Genomic DNA, 23,786 nt, shown 5'->3' with positions numbered 1-23,786 from the left:
ATGGCATTTAAGTTTATTTGAAAAGAGCAATCCCTAGAGTTTCTTGCTCGTTCTTCTCAGGGAAGTCAGCGTAGTGAACGAGCAGTAGCTTAAATGTGACGTTTTCAAGTGTAAATTTATTTTACCTATGGAATAAATAATCTTTGCCTTTGACTTTGATTTGAGGTACCATTTTTCCAACTAAAAATAATCATGAAAATCGATTTGCAAATGCCGGAGTAACCGCGTAACGTACACATAAAAAAATACAGTTCAATTGAGAATCTCCTTCTTTTGTTTCCAGTCTGTTAAACAAATTATATGATAACACGTTGCATTTAAATAAATTTGTTAAAAATTGTAAATAACATAATTATATAAAACGTGATGTTCTTTCTATCTCATTTATTAACACTACATATCGCACTGCTATTACAATGGTGTTGCAACTCAAAATACGTGAAATTCAAGATTATACCGTTTCTGAACGTAAAATTTGTTTCTCTACACGTCAATAAAATTGTCAGTAGAATATTGTAAGAAACCATGAAAATATATCTACTTAACCCAGAATGAGACAAACGTTTTGTGAGCTAGTTCTGGATAAAACAGTCCTTACTCAAAAATATGAAATTATTTTTACTTTTATTTTCAAATTACAAAATTAATAATTACATATTTATAATTAGCAAATAGAAGTTGTTTAGATGTCTAATAATCTTTCACAGGAATTATGTAATTAGTTTTTCAGCTATTCTGAATAAATTCACTTTTTGAGTTAATACACTATTGTATTAGCAGTGCGGTATGTGAAAGCCTGGAAGCTACCTACGGCTTTGTAACCCAGTTTGAGTTTGTCTGGGCACTGAACATGAATGAACTTAATATGACGAGTAACATCTCGTATAAACATATCGCACAATAAATAATGAAATGACGAAATTACGAAAGTCCAATTTGCCCCTTTGTTGCAATAAGGCCACATCTAGGGGTCTACTCCCACAAAATACTAATAATAATAACGCACACACTCAGAGACTTTTTGTTGAGGCTACGAATTTTGTGTCAATCATTCTTAGCTACTGGGAATGGAATGAGGAACTTGAAAAAAGTCAGTAAATTTTCTATTTATTCCCTGAAGCCAATTTCATACAGAGTGCGTAAAAAAAGTGTTAAATTAATTTTGTCAGAAAAAAAATTCTATTACTTTAACATCAAGAAAAAAATAAAGTTATAGTAATAATATTTTCATTTTGGCAAAAAAGTCATAGACTCGTATCTTATTTTTAAATATAGTTGAGCTCTAAAAGTGTTACTATGATACTCTGTATATGACTTGATAGATTGGAGTTCTTTTCTTCAGAATTTCACAAATAAGCGCAACTCCCTTGTGAACTTGCAACTTTGAAACAAAATAAAAACAAAAGTAATTCTACATCATGACCTTTTTTCCTCACTGGAAGTTGTTCTTTACTTTTTGTCTCGAACTAAATGTGTAAAATACTTAATGTGCCTGTGTGTAATGCTATATATAAATTATAAGGCCAGATTCCATTAATTAAAGTAAAAGCCATTTCCTGTTGCATGACCTTCGATTCACATAACAACGAGTAACCAAACAACAAAAGAAATTGGTTATTAGTTACGAAGCAAAGTTTATAAGCGCTACCTGAACAAATGCAGTTATACACAGAACTAGTTGCAAAATACTAACAACCTCGCAGGCCTGTATTACTAACATCATAAAGAACAACTTTTGTTCCAGATTTTACTTTCGTACAAAAATAAGGAATTTGAAAAGATGACTCTAAACGGTGAAAAAAAAAACGGTGCGGTAACAACAGCAGCGCTAGCGTAAATTAGATTCCTATGATAAATGCAAAACACACAAATCAGAGGTGGGGGTCGTCGGAGAGGACGCTTGCACGTTTGTACTTACTATCTTTTACTACCAAATACAGATCTAAAAAGTGTTAGATAGTACAAAAAAAACTTAAAAGTTTATTCTTTATAAATTTATTATGATTTCTGAAAGTCATGGGTGACTGTGATACGATGTCTGCAATATAGTTCTGCGAGGTTGTTAGTTTTTTACAAATAACCCTATTTAGTTTCTAATACTTTTTTTCTTAGTTATACGAAGCACTTACAATACCTATAAATCATTTCGTTCGAGTGATGTGATAGATGTTTTGCGTCTGCACTGAGCATGTTTGCTGGATGTTCTTTTTTTGTCCGACACGTGATGAATGGTACCGAAAAATTTAAAATAAATGTATATGTAAACACAAAAACGAAAGAGGAAAAAGTTTTCATTTCAGACAAGGTTTTATTTATACGTGAAACGTGATACAAATAAAAATAGTACTATATAGCGAAGTTCTACGAATATAAATTTATTTCGGAAATATTTAAAAATACGAGGTTGTCTTCGTTGTATAACGGAGTTTATTTTATATTTAAGTACATCGTCCGTTTTGCTCAGTTTAATTCCCATTACCGTTAAATGTAGCCGATACTTTTAAATCACGATGACTCAGATTTTGTCTGGTTAATGTGATCAAAGCGAGATGACGAGCTACGTGATTTTCGATCAACTTCCTTCCAAAATATTACAAACGCGTCCATTTTAATCCTCATTATCGTCAAACTATTATGCGTCCCACTACCCGGCACATGTCTCTTCTAAATGTCTCGTCTCACATGTCTCGTCTCTTTTTTAAATATTTTTAGTATTTTATTAGAACTGCCTCCGTTGACTGCCTCCGTGGCTGAACGGTTACCATGCCGGACTGCCACGCAGAGGTCCCAGGTTCGATTCCCGGGCCGGGAGAAATGTTTGTATGGCTTACATTTATTTCTCTCGTGAGTTTGGGTGTAATTTGTGTGGTTGTCTATGTGTGTGTCCATGGCACCCGCGACACCGGGTTTCCCTAGTGCGGGGCTATGTTGAGTGTGTGCGTTATTATTATTATTATTATTAACTGTGAAATTAATCTAGGTTTATTTTTATTGAGTCTACAATCTTTGACTTTGTTTATAGGTACACTGTTATTAACTTATTTATTGCTATATCATGGCTATGTCGTTATAAATTAATTTTTAAAATTGTAATTTTATTTTATTTCTACGTTTTGCCCAAATTTTGATGTAGGTTAAATGAAAGGTTAATCCATCTTTAACTTTACGTTTGTCTATTTATGTTTATTTTTACGTACCACATAATCTTGAGCTGAGATTTATAAAACGATATTTGACTTCGATTAAATAAAAATGGCGAGCTAAGCAAGTTTTATATACTTATGTACAAAACAAGCTTTGCTTAAGTTTAAGCAAGAAATAAACATAAATTTTAATCTCGCCAATTTTGCTTAGTCCAAATCAAACCAAATCAAAGTTCATTTTATAAATCTCAGATATATTTGTTAGATTTCTCATCATGACGCGCATAACATTAGCTCTTTTATTATATTAAGTTTATTTAATATTTCAATGTTTTACTATCCTTTTTTTATTAATTGCTCCACAAGTTTGTTAATAGTTATTATACAAAAATCGAAGACTAAAAAAAATTCGTTCCATTCGAACCAGTGATTTCAGTCACGATATCCCGAAGGCGCCGATTCGAATCCAGCCGGATCAAAAGAATTTTTCTTAGTGTTCGATCTTTGTATTAATAACAACGCAAAACACCACCTGCGCCCGTTCCGCGCCCGCGCGTGATGTGTTGTCGTCCATATAAATTCACGGAATTACATCCGCCATGCTCCCGACCCGACACGCGCCGCATCCGCACCCGCTGTGAGTGTTCACGCTTTAGGGTGACAAATAGAGGATGTCAAATCAGGTTTATTAAATTTTCACTCACTTCCCGTTATATGATTAAATGAAACTTGGCACATAAATGCAATTCCAATGAAAAATGAAATGGTAACCTAGAGATGATCTGATTATGGAAATGGGAGACAGATGAGAGGAACTCTTCAACAGTACAGCAGTTACCTAGTGTTTGGGCCCATATGATTCGTTTTGACGAGAACTTCGATATGCATTTCAGTTAAGCGTGAAACACACAGAGAGTGGATGCGGGTCAGGCGCGGGTCGAGTCGGGACAGCAGCGGGTCAAATTCCATGTATTTATATGGACGACAACACACCGAGCGCGGGTGTGGGACGAGCGCACGCGCGCACACCCGACCTGCGCCCGACCTGCACCCGCTCTCTGTGTGTTTCACACTTAAATGTTGAAGAGACCGCGGTAACGAACACAGCTAACGGAGATTAGCCAATTTATTGACCTCAGTTTTTTTGTATAAAAATTCACTCAAAAAGAATTCTTTAATATTGATATAGACAATGTAAGTTATTGTTGTTATGTTTTAACTACCTCCGCGGCCGAACGGTTACCATACTGGTCTGACACGCAGAGATCCCGAGTTCGATTACCGGGCCGGGAAAAATATTTGTATGGCCTATATTTATTTCTCTCGAAAGTTTGGGTCTGGGAAGTTTTTATCATTTGGCAGTTGTGTGCGTCTGTGGCACCCGCGATACAAGGTTTTCCTAGTGCGGGGCTATGAGTGTGCGTGTTATTAGGCTCCAGCTGAAAACTAGCGTTGAAGCTCTGCCCAGCATAAAGCTGAGCTTAGCCAGCTTTTCGGCTTTTAAGTTAAACGTATCGTTTTTATGTTATGATCCGCAAAAATTACAAAAAACCGTAGTCGCTGTTTTTGATATTACATTGCTTGTGCCCTATTGAGTGCGACTCTAGCTACCCCACTAGCATATTTACAACGTAAATTAATATAATATTATATTGTGTTTTGGTACCAGAGCAACGAAATTCACAGTGGAACGCTAACCAGAACACCCAGACAAGAACTAATATAGAAAAAGTTATTTCCCAGTTGGTTCTACCGGGAATCGAACCCGGGATCTCCTCATCTGCAAATGCACGGTCCGAGGTCGTAATGTACTATCTTAAATACGTTAACGGCCGTAGAACAACATTTATTTTAAGTTTTCTGCGTTGGAAATTGATGCAGCACTGTTGCTTTTCGTTAGAAACGTGTAGTACTCGGCGAGTTCCACACAAAGAAATCCTACCGCTAGTGAAGACGGGTTACCTATACAAGCATTATGCACTACGAGGTTACCAATCTAGGTATTCTAAAAGTACGTAAATTGTATTTTTATATATTTGACATAGAATATAAGGAAAGACTAATTTGTAAATAAATATGAATAGTTTTGAAACCAATGTTTAGTTTTAAGTTACGAAAAGTAAATTAAATGAAATTAGATATAATGTTGTTAGTTATTAGGCTTGATTAATAATATCTACAAAGGCTCGAATTGCTAATTCTTAGTTAACTAAATTTAAATTTGGCTGTCTTAAGTTACCTGGAATGATAACATTATCGTAATAGGTAAATAATATTTTAAATGTATGCTCATGTTAAATCACCGTGTAACACGATTTTTGTTTCTGAGTTATCAGTATCATTTTCTAAAAGACTCGAATTGCTAGTTCTTGGTTAACTAATTTTTTTAAATTTTGGCTCGACTTAAGTTACCTTGAATGAAAAGATTTCGTAACATGTATGCTCATGTTAAATCACCACGTAACAAGATTTTTGTATTTGAGTTATCAATGTCATTTTGTAATTGGTTGTAACATAAACTTACTTGAAAGACGACGACGAAAAGTTGAAATTTACGTACCATACAGAAAACGTAAACATTTTCGGGTTTTTCTTTATTTGAAGACATTTTACCAAATACGGCATTACCAGATATTACCAAAATCCTACAAATTGATGAAAAAGAAAAAAGAACCTAGTGTGAAGTTTTGCGAGATTATGTACCTAAATACCACTACGAAACCATGAAAATACCACTTTGACAGCCAAGTAACGTCGTCTTACCGTGATTTCTATGTAATTTTTCAGGACGTAAAATGTAGTAAAATGAGGCGTAAAATGTAGTAAACGTAATAATGTTTGTAGTTAGCATTTTAATTAATTAAATTAGACCTCTTTCAGATACTATATTACTTTAATAATATATTCGAGCTAGAAGTTTATAAGTTTTTCTTCTACAAAAATCAGTAAAAACTAACTACATGAAAACGCGTATGCGTTTTTCACTCTAAGGCGACGATAAATAAAATTTCAGGGGTATACCAAATTTTTTCTACATACTTGCTGCTCCATTAAACAGAAACCAATACTATCAAACCAGAAACATAACTCTTTGAAAATTTGTTACGTAATTTATAAATTCAGGAGTTGCTTAATAAAAATGGAAGTAAATTACTTGACTGGTCATGTTCCTTACATCTATCTGCTACGTATTTACGTGAAAGTACGCCAACTAGGGGCTTGTATATTTTGACATTGTATCTGAGATTAAGATCACGGCTTAGAGCATTTGCGCACTACACCCAATTCGTATTAGTTTTGAATCCGAGTAATGACGGTCCGAAATGTTACAGGGATCATTTTATCTCTAGGTGTACAAGCGATATTAGTATTTTCCCAGGTTCAAATCGGACTTACTGCACAAGCGGCATCCGAAGTGGGTCCGAGTTTTCTCGATTTGCATAGTCTCAAATTTGGAACGAATACGAATCGGATGCTGTACGCAAGCGCCCTTAGGCGGTTACATACGATGAATCGCAATACAGTCGCTAATCGTTTAACTTTACACACATGGGCGACTTAATGAGCAATACCATTGGAATGCAACGCGATACACGTTTCTAATGATTCAATCGCAAATGTCGCGATGCAAAACGGGCGTTTGTATCGCTACTAAAAGTCGCCATGTGTAATCGCTCTTAAGTGTCGATACTATCTTAGCTCGAATTCAAATAATACAGTTCATTTTGCCTATGTTGAACGGCAGGGACACTGGCTCTATTTCAGAATATATTTTTTTGTACAAACAAAATTACGGCCATTTCAAAAATTGAAATGTATATCATACAGCGTACGTATTCTATTTAGTTTAGGTGATATAAAAAAAATCATTGGTATATGTAAATGTACAGAATACAGCGGTTTTCTTGTAAAATTACGAGGTAAGTTCGTGTTTTATTTGTATCGTGAACATTTTTAGGAATCGTGTTTTTACACCATATACTAATCAGTGTATATCTTCAATTTTACTATATATTTTTCCAAAGTGATTGATTGAACAATTTCACTGTTATGCGGAATCAACCAATCTAAAAATCTGGGTTGGTATAGACTCTTAATAAAAAACAGCCTATACACAGTACCTCGTGCACTTTTATTAAAGTGTTATTACATTATTAAAATCAATGTTTATATAAGAAATAAACATGATCCTTAATATAATTGAAATAGCTGAGATATTCACAAAATAGATCCGTCCGCAGAGTGAGCAAACTCATAAATATTTATGTTCTAATGCTGAGACTTACAACGACTTCTCTGGCAACGAATCCGAGGTTATTGAATTTTTAACGTTTTTTAATGCAAAGATGTCTTGTGAGAATATAAGTGTTAGAAAACTTAGTAAAATCAAATGCACTTGATATAATTTGCTTGGACATAACACGTAAAGTGTAATAAATAAGATATATAAAAAATCGAGTTCTCAGGCTTTCGCATTCGTAAGACATAGGAAATGAAACTATTTTTAGCCGACTTCAAAAAAGGAGGAGGTACTCATTTATTTTTTTATATGTATGTTACGTGATCACTCCGGATTTGTGAACGGATTAAATTTGAAGAAAACATTCCATTTCTAAGGGTGACAAACTAGGGGATGAATTGGTTTTCGTGCGCTTTCCTGTAACCGATTTCAATAAAACTTGTCAAATAGAAGTAATTGGTTTCTTCAACGACTTTTTAGTCGTAGCGCCATCTAGATTTATCACCCAGTTAGTACCTTTATAGTTACCAGTCCTGGCGAGAGATGTCGCTATTCGCTGTATTTTAAATTTTTATTGAATTGATATTCAATTATTTTTTGTGAAATTACTCCACCAGTTTGTTATAATTTAGTATGTGAGCACATAGAAAAAATCGTAAGGTCCGCTGGATCGTTCCGTGGCTTAGTTGGTATAGCGTCTGGCACGGTAAGCTAGAAGACGTCGGTTCGAATCCGGCCGGATCGAAGGTATTTTTTCTGAGTGTTCGATCTTTGTATTAATAATTATAACAAACTAGTGGAGTAATTTCACAAAAAATAATTAAATATCAATTCAATAAAAATTTAAAATAGAAGTAATTCCATTAAGTTTTGAGGTCGGTTTTTTTACATAAAGTTACCATGTGAAGATTATTACAGAAGTACCATGGTACTTATAATAGGCCCGAAACGTTGGTTCGTTTAAAAAAAAACAAATATAAGCAATTTATAGGTGTCACAAAATAAGAGGCACCTTTTTGACATTTGGCATCATAACGTAAATAGAGAAGTAAACAAAACGTATCGGTAGTCATATTAAACGATTCTCACGAGAACAGTTTAATTTCCTAAAGTCGGATAAGTTTTCATTTTCGCGGCCATCTTCACGTATTCTCAACTGTTAATTGTACATAATGGTTTTATAAAAATATACACATACTGTTTTAAAATTCCAATTCTATATGTTTTCCGAAGATTTGGAAATGAATAATCGAAATATGTGTATATTTTGAATGACAAATGAATCCGCCAAATTGAACTTCCAATCACGTGTGTCTATATCATCAATATAATATAATGTCGTCAACACATACTCCTTACTTCTTCTTCATCGTATCGATGGCATAGACTATATTATCGCGGCTCAGAAATTATGCCTAGTCCACACTCATTAACTAACGAAGTAATTAACTAAATTTTAACTTAACTTATGCATGTAAATAATCACTTAAGAGCTGTTGTTAAGTAATTATCAATTTAATGGATAAGTAGATAGGTAAGTAGATTAAAATCAACCCTATTTTTTGACGAAGTAGTCGACCTTCCCGCATCCCGCGCATTAGTCGATAGATGCTTTATTAAATGCCATTTTTATTATATGAGTGTACTTCTAACTTCACTAAAACGCAATTGTAATAAGTTATTTTCTTATTATATCGATGGCATACACTATAATGCTTGCTAACCTGGTGAAAGGACTTTTTTATGATACCAAGTGGCGGCACGAACAAATCGTGCACCTGGTATTAAGCGACACGCCTGTCCATAGCAGTTGCAGTGCCACTTTAACTTTAAGAGCGGTTACACACGGCGACTTTTAGCAGCGATGCAAACGCGATACAAACGCGATACAGTTGCGATGATCGTCTACCTTTAGATACGCGCGCGACTTTAAGCAGCGATGCAAGCGCGCGACTGCATCGATACACCTGTCACCCTGAGACATAAGTTGACAAGTCCCTTATGCAAGTAATTTCTCAAGTTACGCCGTTTGTTACCCAGGGTGCGTCAGAAGTACACGAAAGGAATGGCATGTCGTGCGGGAAAAACTATTTTAATTATGTTAAAACTTAGTTAAATGATTACTTCGTCAGTTAATAGGTGTAAACTAGCCATTAACCACGCTGACCCCCATGCTGAACTATGTATGGGCCATGTGATACCCCTTACTGTTACTATAGCATTTATTTATCAAACAAAAAACTGGTTTGTATATAACATTTAAAATCACATCCATGTGTACCTAGTCTATACATAAGTAAATACTAAAATGTATAATATTAAAACAGTCGCTATGTAAGCACAAAATAAATATAGATATATCTATATTCCTATCCTATTGTATTATAATTCCAAACTAACGAATTGTTTCTCTTGTACACGAACCTGAAGTCAACGAGTCAAGTATTTTGTCTTTGTAAGTTATCGCGTTGATCTCATTGATGTATTTGTGTTGTAAATATATACATATCGTAATGCAAATAAAACAATTTATATCGTATGAATCGCAACTGAGGTTTCAATGTATACCCTTTTCCTCGAATTCGTGAAACCAATTACCATGTTTAGGTTTTGATTTTTTTTATTTTATAGCTAAGTCCAAACTCATGGTACCACGATTTCGTTTACCCAACGTTTAACAAACAACTCTTTTATGGGGAACTGTATACGTTTTTATAATATAATTCCGGAGCATATATTAAGATTATCATTTCCTAAGTTTAAAAGCTACGTTAAAAATATTATTTTGATTGAAAACTCATATTACAAAATTGAAGACTTCATGTGAGATAAAGATGTATGGAAAGAGGACATGGCTCCAGAATCCACACAAATTTTATTCAAAGTGTAGGCCATAGCTTTTTAGTTTATTTGAAAAGAGCAATCCCTAGAGTATCTTTCTCGTTCTTCTCAGGGAAGTCAGCGTAGTGAACGAGCAATAGCTTAAATGTGCCGTTTTCAAGTGTAAATTTATGTGAATGAATCTTTGACTTTGCGTCACACGTCGCGATCAATACGTGTAAATAAATAAACAGTGTTTATATTATTATGTACATAGTCTATAATGTGTATTTATGGGTCTGTGTAATGATCATAAATAAATAAAATTGACGCATCGTAAAGGCAATTGAGAGTTGAAAAGTATATCTAGTGAGCCACCTCACATTGTGACGATTAAATTAGAAAAGTTAAAAGCAAGCTAGGACCAGAAAGACCAATAGATCAATAGAAAAAGCAAGATTCTAAAGGAGGTTCAAAAGAAAGCATTTGGCAGGACTGTATGATGCTTATTTATGCCGAAAAGAGCTCTTGAAAGAAGTAGCGCTGATCTCTGTTTAATTACTCTATTTTCCTCCAAAACATCCTCAATAATAACTGAAATTATCCGAAAATATTCACATAATATTTATTAAAGTCCATGAAATGTCAATCACGGACCGCATTCGATAATCGTAAAATATTTCGCAAAAAGTATACTTTAATATAATAATCATTGTTGAGTATACAGAGTGCTATCAAATTACGTACGGATTCTTTTAGAGCCAATTACTTACCACTTTAATGTTCTCTTCCAAAACCTTCTATCACTGGCCACTTCACTATTAAAATGAAAGTATTTGTCACGGAATTTCATCATTTGTTTCTAAATTTACATAATAACTGTGCTTGGACAGAATTACAAGTTCATTTTCCTCTACGGGAAAGTAAAATTTTAAAATCGCATAAATAATTTAAATTGATCCTTCTGCAAACTGATGCAAACTGTCGATTCTAAAATTATCCGTATCTAATTTGTTAGCACCTTATATGCCACTGAACTAGTGATAGATAAAAAAAGAACTAGTGATTTGTAGTTGTCTATGTGTGTGTCCTTGACACCTACGATACAGGGTTTCCCTAGGGTGCGGTGCTATGTTGAGTGTATGCGTTATTATTATTATGTTATGTATTTGTGATATTCAATTTTATTATGTGCTATTGATATTAAACAAAACAAATCAAATACATCTTTATGTCGTAGGTAAACAAATTACACTTGAAATAGTCACATTAATTAAACTCTTCTTTTTATTCCTGTTTTATTATATATTTTGAAGCTGTTGGTTTCCTATTAATAAATAAACTCTACCACTTATTCGTAAGGTAGAATCTACCTTGAGAAGAATAAGTAAGAAACTCTAGGGGTTGCTCCTTCTAAAGAATCATTTGTTTTACCAAAAGTTTTAACTCATTTCTGTTCAAAATCGTTGGCAGAAACGGCGAGTACGAAATTTGAAATAATTCCATATTTATTATAAATTTTGAAGTAAAAAATATTTTTACTCAAAACAGAGGCAACTCTACACAGTACCTATCTTGCAATCCTGTGGATTCTCACTACTAAGGGTGTACCACGCCAGCACATCAAGCTAAACATTGATTTATATTGTTCCGTTGCACTGGAGGCGGTTTTCGAACCAAAATGTGTAGTCTCATGTGCTGTTGTTCGATAATTATGCAAATCGATTTGAGTGCACACTATGTAACGATATTTTGCGTCAATTTATTTTAATGCAATTTTCAAGCGAATCGATTCAATAGAAAGGCAAATCGAATCGTATAGAGCAGAAAGCAATAAACATTTTGTAATAATATCATTAAACTTAAATAAAATTCGATTTACAACAAATATTTAGTTCTAAATAGATTTTGCCCTCGATTTCGGGCATTAATAGGTTTTTACCCGATTACCCCTGGGCGCTTGAATATCGCTGCATGCAACTCAACAAAATAATACTTACTACATCAAAAAAATATATCTTCAAGTGAAATCACTTCCTATTAACCTAAAACAAGAACAAAACATAAATAACAACAATTGTTGTGCGTTTTAAAATGTTCAGACAAAATATGGACTTCAACTCTACACGTTATTAACGTTCACAACCCGTTTTGTTAACGAACCAAATGGAAAGTTCTATGTTTTTAAGTCACTGATTGTGGAACTCCAAAACCGTAACAAAGAAACTTTTACTCAAAATACGCCCTTCATCGACTAATGCTGATTTTATAAAGAGGAAAATCATTTTGTTTACGTTTCTATGAACGATATTTCACACGCTTGTTGGTATGAAATATATTTCACAGATTTCTCACAGATGGCGCTACGGCAAAAAACCAAAAACAAAGCTTTGCAACAAACACATAGAAAAATTCAAAAGGTCTACTGGTTCGTTCCGGAGCGCAGTTGGAAGATCGTCATGCACGGTATGCGGTAAGGAAGATTTCTTAGTGTTCAATCTTCCTATTAATAATTATAACAAATTATATAGCGTCGTAATTTCACATTTTATATATAATAACAAGTGACGGGACGAGCGAGACGTACGCCTGATGGTAAGCTACACGCCTGTCCATAATAGTTGCAGTGCCACCCAGAGCTTTAAATCTCAAAGCTCTGAAAGGCACTACCGCTGCGCTCGTCACCCTAAGACATAAGTTGACAAGTCCCATGTGCTTGTAATTTCTCCATCACCCTTACCCTTGAAAACCGGAACGCAGTAATGCTGACATTACTGCTTGGCGGCAGAAATAGGTAAGATGACGGTACTTCCTTGGACGAGCTCTTTCACAAGGAGCTCTACTGCTACTGAATTGAATATCATGGTAGTAAAACATATTGAATGGTGACATTAAAATAAAATTAATAAAATGTGTGAAAAAAAATTTGTTTTCGAAAGTATTTCACGGGATCTTTTTTTTATAATATCAAGTTTTTTTTCAAAGTTATTTATTACATTTATAGCACTAAAAAAACAAAACATTCCAATATAACATAACTTAACTAAGTTTTTCCGTATACTGCTCATTCGCCGTACAAATAAATTTCTAGGTGTATTGTGTGCGTTCGTGCTGCTGCGTGTTGACATTCCTCTAGTGTGCGTGAGAGTTGTTAATAAAGGGTGTCAGTAAACCTTGATCCTTGTTGTATGTACATTCCACCGCTGAAGACGAGTCTATTCTAATAAATGGTCGTTAACATACATACATACATAAGCTCACGCCCTAGTCCCATAGGAGGGGTAGGCAGAGACCACGGAACACCACTTTGCTCTATCCTGACACATCTCTCGAGTCTCATATACGTCAACTACCCTTTTCATAGAACTTCTTTTATTCATGTCACTTCGGATCACAGCCTGTTTGAGGACATCACTGATCTGATCGGGAACGGTACTTAAATAATACATACGTTCTTAATTAAAATTAGAAGGTTATAATTATCATACATTTCAATCACGTATTAATTTTTTATTTATTCTAAAAAGTAAATTTTTTAATTTAGGTTTGATGTATTTCCTTTGGAATTTCGTTTATTAGATAAGGTATTATATATTTTAATTTATTATTACCATAAAAATTTCGATAAGATGGTATCAACAATCTATTATTATAGACATTTCGCGTCTTCATTTCACCACTGTAGGAACATTGAAAACTTTTATCGAAAAAGTGTTCGGCTAGCAGAATACATTTTAATTTTTCATGTATAGGGAGTAAAATGACGGGACGAACGAGTCGTGCGCCTGATGATAAGCTACTCGCCTGTCCGTAACAGTCACAGTGCTACTCAGAGCTTTAAATCGCAAAGATCTGAGGAGCACTGCCACTGCGTCCGTCACCCTGAGACGTAAGTTAACAAGTCCCATGTGCCTGTACTTTCACCAGCATCCTTATCCTTCCACACTGGAACGCAGTAATGTTATAAATAACATTACTGCTTGGCGGCAGAAATATGTAGGTAAAATGACGGTACTTCCCTGGACGAACTCTTTCACAACGAGCTTTACTGCTGCTAAAAGGGATAAGCGAATATTAAAATGGCGAAAAGTTTCTTTTACTTAGTATATTTTGGTCAATACGGAATTGATTTGATTTAATGTAAATAGAAGTTTTTTGCAGGCCAAAGGCGCCTCTGAAAAACTTACCACGTAAATAGGCACATGTTCAATGAATTACCATCCATGTCGAGTGCATGATCGATATTAAGATTTGTCACCTTTGGTCTAATAAGTCCACATCTGAAATATGACATTTAAAAGACTCTTTCTTTCACAGGTTACAAACGAAAGTAGTCTGTTTTGTGCTTAAATTTCACATATTATTAAATTTCACATATACATAATTTGTTTCGTGTATTTCGTATGGTATTTATGACTTTGAAAACTTGAATCTTTAGAGACTCATCATTCAACAAAACGGAGAAATGAGATAAAAGAAAAAAGGTTATTTTTGTTATTAGTCCCTTACATGTATAAAGTTATGTATATATACATAAAACCCGGGAAGGAATAATGTAACCAAGTCGTATCAATTCTTTTTTTAACATGTGTGCTCATAAAACACTGAGATTACAATTTGTTACTTGACTTGTTTCACAACGGCGTTATTCATCTAGAACACGCTCAAGGAATACAGGCTGATTGAAAAATATCAGCTCCTCTTTACTATCAAATGGATATAAGAAAGCTGTTACAAATGTATATTGTTCATTGAATCATAGAAAATGTCTAAACGTATATGACTCGATTTTCCATTACAATTCCTTTTGAAGCATGCGCTCCTCTCCTCCGAACTAAATTTCAATATCGAAACGCAAGTCAATAATAAATCTGTAGGTAAGAGGTCAAGAATCTAAATCTAAATAAAAAAAAATCTAAGTGCCAAATGGTAATGTTTACTATAGACTCCGTAGTATGCCGCCTCGATAAAGCTATTATATTACATTATTATTACATTTATTACATTATTACATTTAGCTCTCAAATTCTATTAATAAACCGGCTAAATTAAGATTTTTATCACAATAGCTAACATGGCGAAAGGAAAAGTAGTTTCATCTTCTATGTGTAACAATCCCAAAAACCTAAGAACTCGACATTGAAATAAACTTAATTTTTAACAAAATGTACAACTGTTTTCAACTTCATTGTCCAACTGTTAAACTACATATGGTTCGATACTAAAACGTATTTTAAAACAGAACTACATGCAAATTTTATCCTCTGTAATAAATTAGATAGTAAAACCACAGTATAATAAGACTATGTACGGTAGCTTCATTCAAACGTAGCAGCATGGTTCATAGGTATGCACGCCTGCCGTGTAACGTGTTCGGACGCACACATTCGCATAATCTCGCTGTGCACTCGCATTGCATAGTGCGGGTTCGCTGTTTAAAAAATGACATTAAAATAGTAAACGTGTTTATTAATGCGTTTTTTAAATAAAATCAAATCAAGTCTCGTTTATTCGCTATAAATAGGGAAGGTACGTTATAAATGTTGGTGTTAAAATTAAATTGTTTACTTAATCCTATTTAGCCTTGGCAAATGATTACAAATATAATAATAAAATATATTATAATATAAATGCTTTTGTTATCAAAAGTATTTATATTAAAATGCTAAATTAAGATTAATATAATTCATCGATACGGATCAATGGGATCAGTCTTTAAATTTGAAAAAATCGTCAACCAAATAAAAAAAAAATTCTAAGAGCCGTTTGCGCAGTTTTTTTTAAACTGATCAAACGAAGTGATACAATATGGCACGGTAGCTTATTAACAATCTTTTCACACATTGCATAACAGTTGTTTTGGAAGCGTTTAGTCTTAGGAATTGTTTTTTAAGGAATTTTTATGTAGGTATTTGCAAAAGAGTGCCTTAAATTCAGAATTTTCGTTCCGCCTCGATACTTGCCTAAACTGCCTCCGTGGCCGAACGGTTACCATGCCGGACTGCCACGCAGAGGTCCCAGGTTCGATTCCCGGGCCGGGAGAAATATTTGTATGGCCTACAATTATTTCTCTCGTGAGTTTGGGTGTAATTTGTGGTTGTCTATGTGTGTGTCCATGGCACCCGCGACACAGGGTTTCCCTAGTGCGGGGCTATGTTGAGTGTGTGCGTTAAAAAAAAATAAAAATAAAGAATAAATAAAGATAAAGACTTGATACTGAACAATTTTTAAAATTTTTATTTACTTGTTTTTTGAAGACTGGCGGCTCAGGAGTTAGCACTATAGGCGACGAGAAGCTCCCGAAAAGAACTTTTCTATATTATGGTGTACCAGATCACAGAGATAAATCCAGCTAGAATGGCGATTATAATTTTTTTTAAACTGACGAAACGCGTCATGTTTTTCACAAACTCCGCCTATGACCTTGAGAGTGCATAATCAGTGAAATAACACGGATATTTTGTGGAAATCTTGAATCAAATTATGTATAGGTTTTTTATTATTATACCAAGTAACGGTACAAACAAATCGTGCGCCTGATGGTAAGCTACACGCCTGTCCATAACAGGTGCAGTGCCACTCAACTCTTTAAATTGCAAAGATCTGAGACGCACTGCCACTGCGTCTGTCACCCTGAGACATAAGTTCACAAGTGACTGTAATTTCACCAGCACCCTTAACCTTCAAAACCGGAACACAGTAATACTGAAATTACTGCTGGGCGGCAGAAATAGATAAGCTATGCAACTAAATAGTAATGTGTGTGAAGTACCTATAGCCATAGGAGCGCCAAAGAAGCGGAAGTTGCCCTACTCGGTCTCATTATACTATGGTAAAACTAACTCTCTTGCCATCTGTACTTGGCAACATTTTTATTTTAAACTTTTTTTGCAAACAAACGCCAGCTGTGCGACCAATACAACGGCAAAAGCAATAAATGGCCTCAATTGCGCGTTTATTCGGCAGAAGTTATGAACCATGATAAACAGTCAGTTTTACTGCCAAGTCAATAGACCATGTATTTAGACTGTTTGAGAACCGATAATTACTATGACATTAATTAGTACTTAACTTTGTCGAGAGTTATTTATACTGCGGCGTATTTACGAGCAAGGCCAAGTATCACTTTGGTTTGGTATTTTCTTGAGCTATTTATAGATGTTTTTGTTATGTAGTGTCTATTAAGATCTGTTGTTGGAAATAATGCAACCTATATTTCCGTGAAACAGATTTTGATTGCGTAATATTATTTATAGAGTCTGAGCCTTTAGTAAAGACCGCAGAAGCGATGGTGGGATGTGCGTGGCAGTCGTAACTGCTCATGACTTTCTTCATATATTTTTAGTAGCAGTCAAGCTCCTTGTGAAAGAGTTCGTCCAGGGAAGTACTGCCACCTTACCTATTTCTGTCGCCAAGCAGTAATGTCAGCATTACTGTGTTCCGGTTTCGAAGGTAAGGGTGCTGGTAAAATTACAGGCACATGAGACTTGTCAACTTACGTCTCAGGGTGACGGGCGCCGCAGTGGCAGTACCTCTCAGATCTTTACGATTTAAAGCTCTGAGTGGCACAGCATACATAGCTTACCATCAGGCGCATGACTTGTCTTTCCCGTCACTTGATATTATTAAAAAAATATACACAGATTTTTTCATTATCCGAAAAGTATTGGTACAAATAAAAAATGATTTATGGAAAAATGCAGCAAGACCTCCCACATAAGAAACACTTAATAAATATGCTATATTTACCGAATGGACAAAATGATAAATTTTACACAATGCAAAGGTTTAAAAGCTTTCATACGGAGTTGGTCATAATGTACATAGCTTTAGAGTTCACGTGAACAACTGTGGGTGCATTCAGACGTATACGGCAGTCTCGTAGATGTAAAAAGACAGAACAGTCAGTTATCGAAAATCTTTGAAATGTGTTTTGCAGCTATCTATTTTCTTCAATTGACAAATTACTCTGACACATCTTTTTTGTGGCTTAAAAACTGAGTTCATATTAGTTGCATTGCCCCAGAATATACCATATCTTAATATGGTAGCAACGTAACGTTCTGTATGTATTTTAAGTATCAAGCGACTGGATTAAAGGATCACTACAACGGCGAACGAACGAACAAATCCACCGTGCTGTAGTTTGTTAAATTTCACCCAACGGACAGATCTCACATTTCCAGCAATCTGAAGACACAAAGCAACTCTTGCCAAGTGAAATGAGAGCGAGAAATTGCTATCACGTAACGTCAAAATGGCAGCAATAACGTTATTTTTAGCTTAAATTAAATTCACAAAGATGAATTAACTAAAAACTGCTATACAGGGTGTACCCATTAAATGTGCCCAAGCGAATATTCCGTAAATATAAGAGATATCAAAAATCTTTAACTGATGTCAAAAGTACGTTACCTAATGACTAAAACGACATCAAAAACTTTTTTAAATAAAACTACAAATATCCAAAATCTTAACGTTAAACGCTCTCGTATATTTAATATGACTTTCGCAGAGAGGCTTTACTTGACCTACAGTAACATTAAGTTTACAGATAACAAAATTACTATAAATGAAATAATAAAATATTTTAATTGAGTAAAAAAAAAAGTGTTGTTTATATTTAAGTAAGTACAAAATTTTGTATTCAAAACAGTTGTTCGAAACTCTCTTCGAATCTTATAAAAAAGTTGGTGATGTCGTAACGTACTTTCGATAACTCTTATATTCACAAAACAATAAATACAGTAGAAGGGGCTTTGTTTGCGTGACACGTATGCCAACAGTTCGCGGAGTAACGCAAATTTGAGCTCCGTCCACCCTTTTTGCTTTGTATGTTATGGTCACAGTATTATAATATAAGTTATCGTCGTGTCAATTAATAATAACAATAATAACACACACAGCGATAGACCCGCACTAGGGAAACCCTGTATCGCGGATGCCACAGACACACACATACATAGGTAGACAACCACAAATTACACCCAAACTCATGAGAGAAATAAATGTTAGGCCATACAAATATTTCTCCCGGCATGGGAATCGAACTCGGGACCTATGCGTGGCAGTCCAGCATGGTAACCGCTTTCTAATGCGTAATGACAATTGCGCCACGGGGCAATTATCGTGAAAATCGTAGAAAAATGGCTTATTTTGATACTTTGGAGTGCAGAAATGATAGTCGCACTTGTAATATTATTATGGTGGTATTGCGTATCAATTAAATCTTATTCCTGCAATTTTAATAAATTTTCAATTTTCTATTTAACGTAATCATTTTTTAGTATAAGAAACGAAAGTAAACCCTATGCAATATGGTCGCTTCTTTTTTGGAGAACTAAATAAACATGTCAAATTGGTTGTCGTTTATTATATATATAGCAGTACATTGATTCAATATAAAATCAAAACGCCGTAACTTGCAATAGGTATTGATGGTATTGAGTTTTCAACGATAATAAATTATATTAACAGTCCAGAATTTGTCATTTATTTTTTAATTTGAAACAACGACCAATCATTATCAAGATTTCACAGTATTCTGTGTGAGTTTAGGCCACAGCGGTTCTCATAGTAATCGAAGCTAAAGACACTTCTATTGTTTTCTTTCTTCCGTGTTTATATTTACGGAATAATCGCCTGGCACACTTAAAGATTATCCTTATATTATTACCCTGTATATTGCCGAAATGTTCGAATAACAATTTCAAATTTTCCCTATGTAATTACCACACAATTTCGCAGCCTTGACATGATAAGGTCACATTTGCAAAATGACTACAAGTGAGAAAGGTTTGAAGATTCTACTGAACGAAATTAGTCCATAAGTAATGTTTAAGTAGTTTAGAATTTTAATTATAAAATCTCACATATATGTATATAATTTGATTCACGTATTTCGTAACGACTTTCATGTGATAAAACAACATTTGACATATGATCACAACATCTAACTTTATTATGTCAAGAGTACCTATAACTTTAAAATATCATAACAATTAATGGAAGTGTAAGCTAAACTGTGTTCCGGAGTTAATATCGTTGAACTGGTAATCATAGTACAGGGAATTTCATAGTTTGAGAGCAGGTAATTGATGTGGCTGACAGGCACATTGCATTATATAAATCATATATGTGAATATGCGACCTCCTTCCATCGTCATCCCACCTTTTTATCACCCTCTCTGTGGTTCCTGGCCACTTGTTTTCAAATTTTGAATAGGTATATCTTTAATTCCTTTGCCTCGTCATTCTCATTTTGTTTCGTTCCATCGTCACTCTCTGCTCAATCGCTGAAGTGAGCAGCGCTGCTCGTCTAATTTTGACCTTTGTACCAGTTCCCAACCTAAATCATGTGCCAATTTTAATACCAATCTAACCAAGTAATATTGTACATATAACTCGGCCCTTTCGGGGTAAGTCTGATTCACGTTTTTAGTACTTAAGTAGGGAGTGTGTTCTAGCGTTGTACCTGTTTTTTATACCCTTTTCTTGTCACATTCATTTCTTCCGTAAACGAATTCAGGTTCAAAAAATAGTAAGGATACATTTTATAACTTGCAATAACAATCAGAAAACTAGCTTTGTTGTAAGCAACATTCTAAAAACAATAACTCCGCAGGTGAACCAAGAAAATCGACATAAAAATACCTTGAACACATTCGAGAATCATAAATAGTTACGACTTTGATTCTGGCTAAAATAAGAACACAAATTACTACAAATACAAAAAAGAAACTACCCTGAGTAATTTCTTATATTTCTGATCAGTTATTTACAATGTTGTCGGATAGAAATATTTATTAACAGTAACAACAAAAAATAACCAAAATTTTACACATCGTGCTTTCACAAAACTAAACTAATTAAAAACCAGAGAATAGGTATAATTTAAGCGGTCAAAATAAATTACTGTTGGGATAGATCAACGGGAATATATAAAATAAATAACACAACAAATAATTCTCTTTCCCCGAGGCGCCCTTTACATGTGGCAGCCAGTATACATCGATATCAGTCATATATCACGAGTCACGACAAGGCATCATATGAAAACGGCCTTGGTGTTATCTAAGCGTATTAATGTAACATCTTGTACTTTATAAGGTATATAATTTGTTGTACTACATATTACAAAGTGTGGCACCTACTTCCAATCCAAATTCAAAACACTGTACCGGCAACACCTACTCTCACTTCAAAAATCTATGTAGTGTGTTTTTATTATTTTATGTAGTCTGTCTAGAATCGAATTTTGTTGTTGCTTTGATGAATTCACATTATGTGTATACATTATATTATATATATCGAGTTCTTAGGTTTTCACGATTGTTTCACATAGGAAATGAAACTATTTTTCCGGATTTAAATCGCGTATATTTGTTTTTTCAAACAACTGCCATCTTACCTTATGTGAGAGGTAATACAGACAAGATCGGAAGAGTCCTCAGGCGTGCATCTATCAAGACCTATTTCAAGCCCCTAAGGAATATTTCTCAGTTCCTGAGACCCGTGAAATGTAACATCCCCTTACAGGATGCATGAGTTTACAAGCTTAACTGTGAGTGCGGTCTCTCTTATATTGGACAAACAAAGCGAAGTATTTGTACCCGCGTCAAAGAACAATTAGCTGATGTCAAGCACCGTCGCGTAAACAAGTCTGCAGTCTGCGAGCATGTCATGGATAAACCTACACATTCAATGAAGTTTGACAAACCCCAGGCCCTTGCAAAAGAAGTCCGTTATCTACCCAGGATGCTGCGACAGGCCATTGAAATTAAAAAACGTCCTAATTTCAACAGGGAAGATGATTTCTCCGTACCACCAGTTTGGGATCCAGTATTTCCTCTAATGAGAAATCCCAAACAGACATAAGACTGCAGTACTAATTAATATGTTTTTGTTTGTTCTAATTTCTATTATTGATTAATAATAAATTGAACTTAATAAAAATTCATTCAATAAAATAATCTGTAAAACATAATGTAGTGTAAATTAGAATGTTTTCTTTGTAAAATTAAGGTATTTAATAATAACTATTGTAACTATAGTGAAAAAATAGAATGGTTTGCATCAATATTAGACATAACTGGTTGAAGACTGTACCACCTCAGTCAACCGTGTCCACGGGACCTGTAAAGGGCCCGAAACGTCGGTTTGTTTGAAAAAACAAATATACGCGATTAAATCCGGAAAAATTGTTTCATTTCCTATTATATTATATACTAAAAATACATTACACGACATTAAAATCTCTTTACAATCACAATTTACTCCTACAGCTGCAATTATACTCACACTCGCTCATAGACTTACATATCAAATAGGTTGTATAGATGCACTATTAATACTTTGTTATGTATGTAATATTATTCTCATTGCTTTACGCATGGTCGATTTTTGTTTTGCTTTCAAATAACTTAATCCCTCTCGTTGGTCCTGACTGAAAAGCAGCGCCTTAGGAAACTTTGGTATATGCTGAACCAGCGAGCGCCCTTTCACTGCTATGACAATCCAGTTATGTTTTTTAATGCTTATTTCTGTATTTGTGTTATATCAGTGAAGAAAGTGTTTACCTATCTATGTGTCTACTCGAAATCAATGACTTAAAAGACTTAAAACAGTTGGAAGAAGAATTAGATTTCGACCGCTTGGAAGTACTCTAGCTAGTTGAGAGTTCATAGTTTTAAGCAAAGACTCGATCAAGGTTGAACGTAGCGTAGTATGTTAATAGTTAATACACGGCTAAAAAATAATTTTAACTTTGTTGTACATCCTGAAGCAGTAGATCTCCTTTTGAAAGAGTTCGTCCAGGGAAGTACTCCAACCTTACCTATTTCTATCGCCAAGCAGTAAGTGAGCATTACTGCGTTCCGGTTTCGAAGGGTAAGGTTGCTGGTGAAATTACAGGCATAAGCAACAGTCATTGGTAATTTGTCAATTTATGTCTCAGGTCGTCGGGTGAAGTGGCAGTGCTCCTCAGATTTATGTGATTAATACTGCAATTGTTATGGACAGACGTGTCGCTTACCACCAGGCGCACGGCTTATTCGTCCCGTCACTTAGTATTACAGAAATAGCAAAAACTTAACACATTTTTCTTTATTCCTATCTCATTATCTCGAAAGTAAGAGTCATGGGAATATGTCACAATATTTGCCTTTTCGATCTCAATCTTATTCGATTATGTTTCATCGCTAAAAGTAAATAAGAGGCCAATATGTACCAAAATAGAGTTCTAAAATAAGAGTAACAGCCTATGTATTTCATTTCTCTTTCATTTCGTTCTTGGATTATACTTCTTTATTATATTATATCATATCAATTCACTGTGAGACACAATTCTTTTCATACGTTACTGCCATCTACTACCGTTTAGATAAACTCTTATCACAGTTTTCTCCAACGTTTTAATAAAAGTTTTTCCGTGCCGCCATCTGTTGTGACATGGTGGAACTTTCGGGACCCCAAGCCTTGATACCAGAGTATTGTATCCTTATACAAAGCATTTAAGCAAAACATTTTGTTGGAATGGCATGAACATTTTGTGTCAAACAGCTGATATCTATTTCGCGATTTCA

Source organism: Hyposmocoma kahamanoa, unplaced genomic scaffold, assembly GCF_003589595.1.
Source record: "Hyposmocoma kahamanoa isolate Upper Pololo Valley unplaced genomic scaffold, ASM358959v1 64, whole genome shotgun sequence".
Taxonomy (NCBI): Eukaryota; Metazoa; Arthropoda; class Insecta; order Lepidoptera; family Cosmopterigidae; genus Hyposmocoma; species Hyposmocoma kahamanoa.
This window is presented reverse-complemented; position numbering follows the sequence as displayed.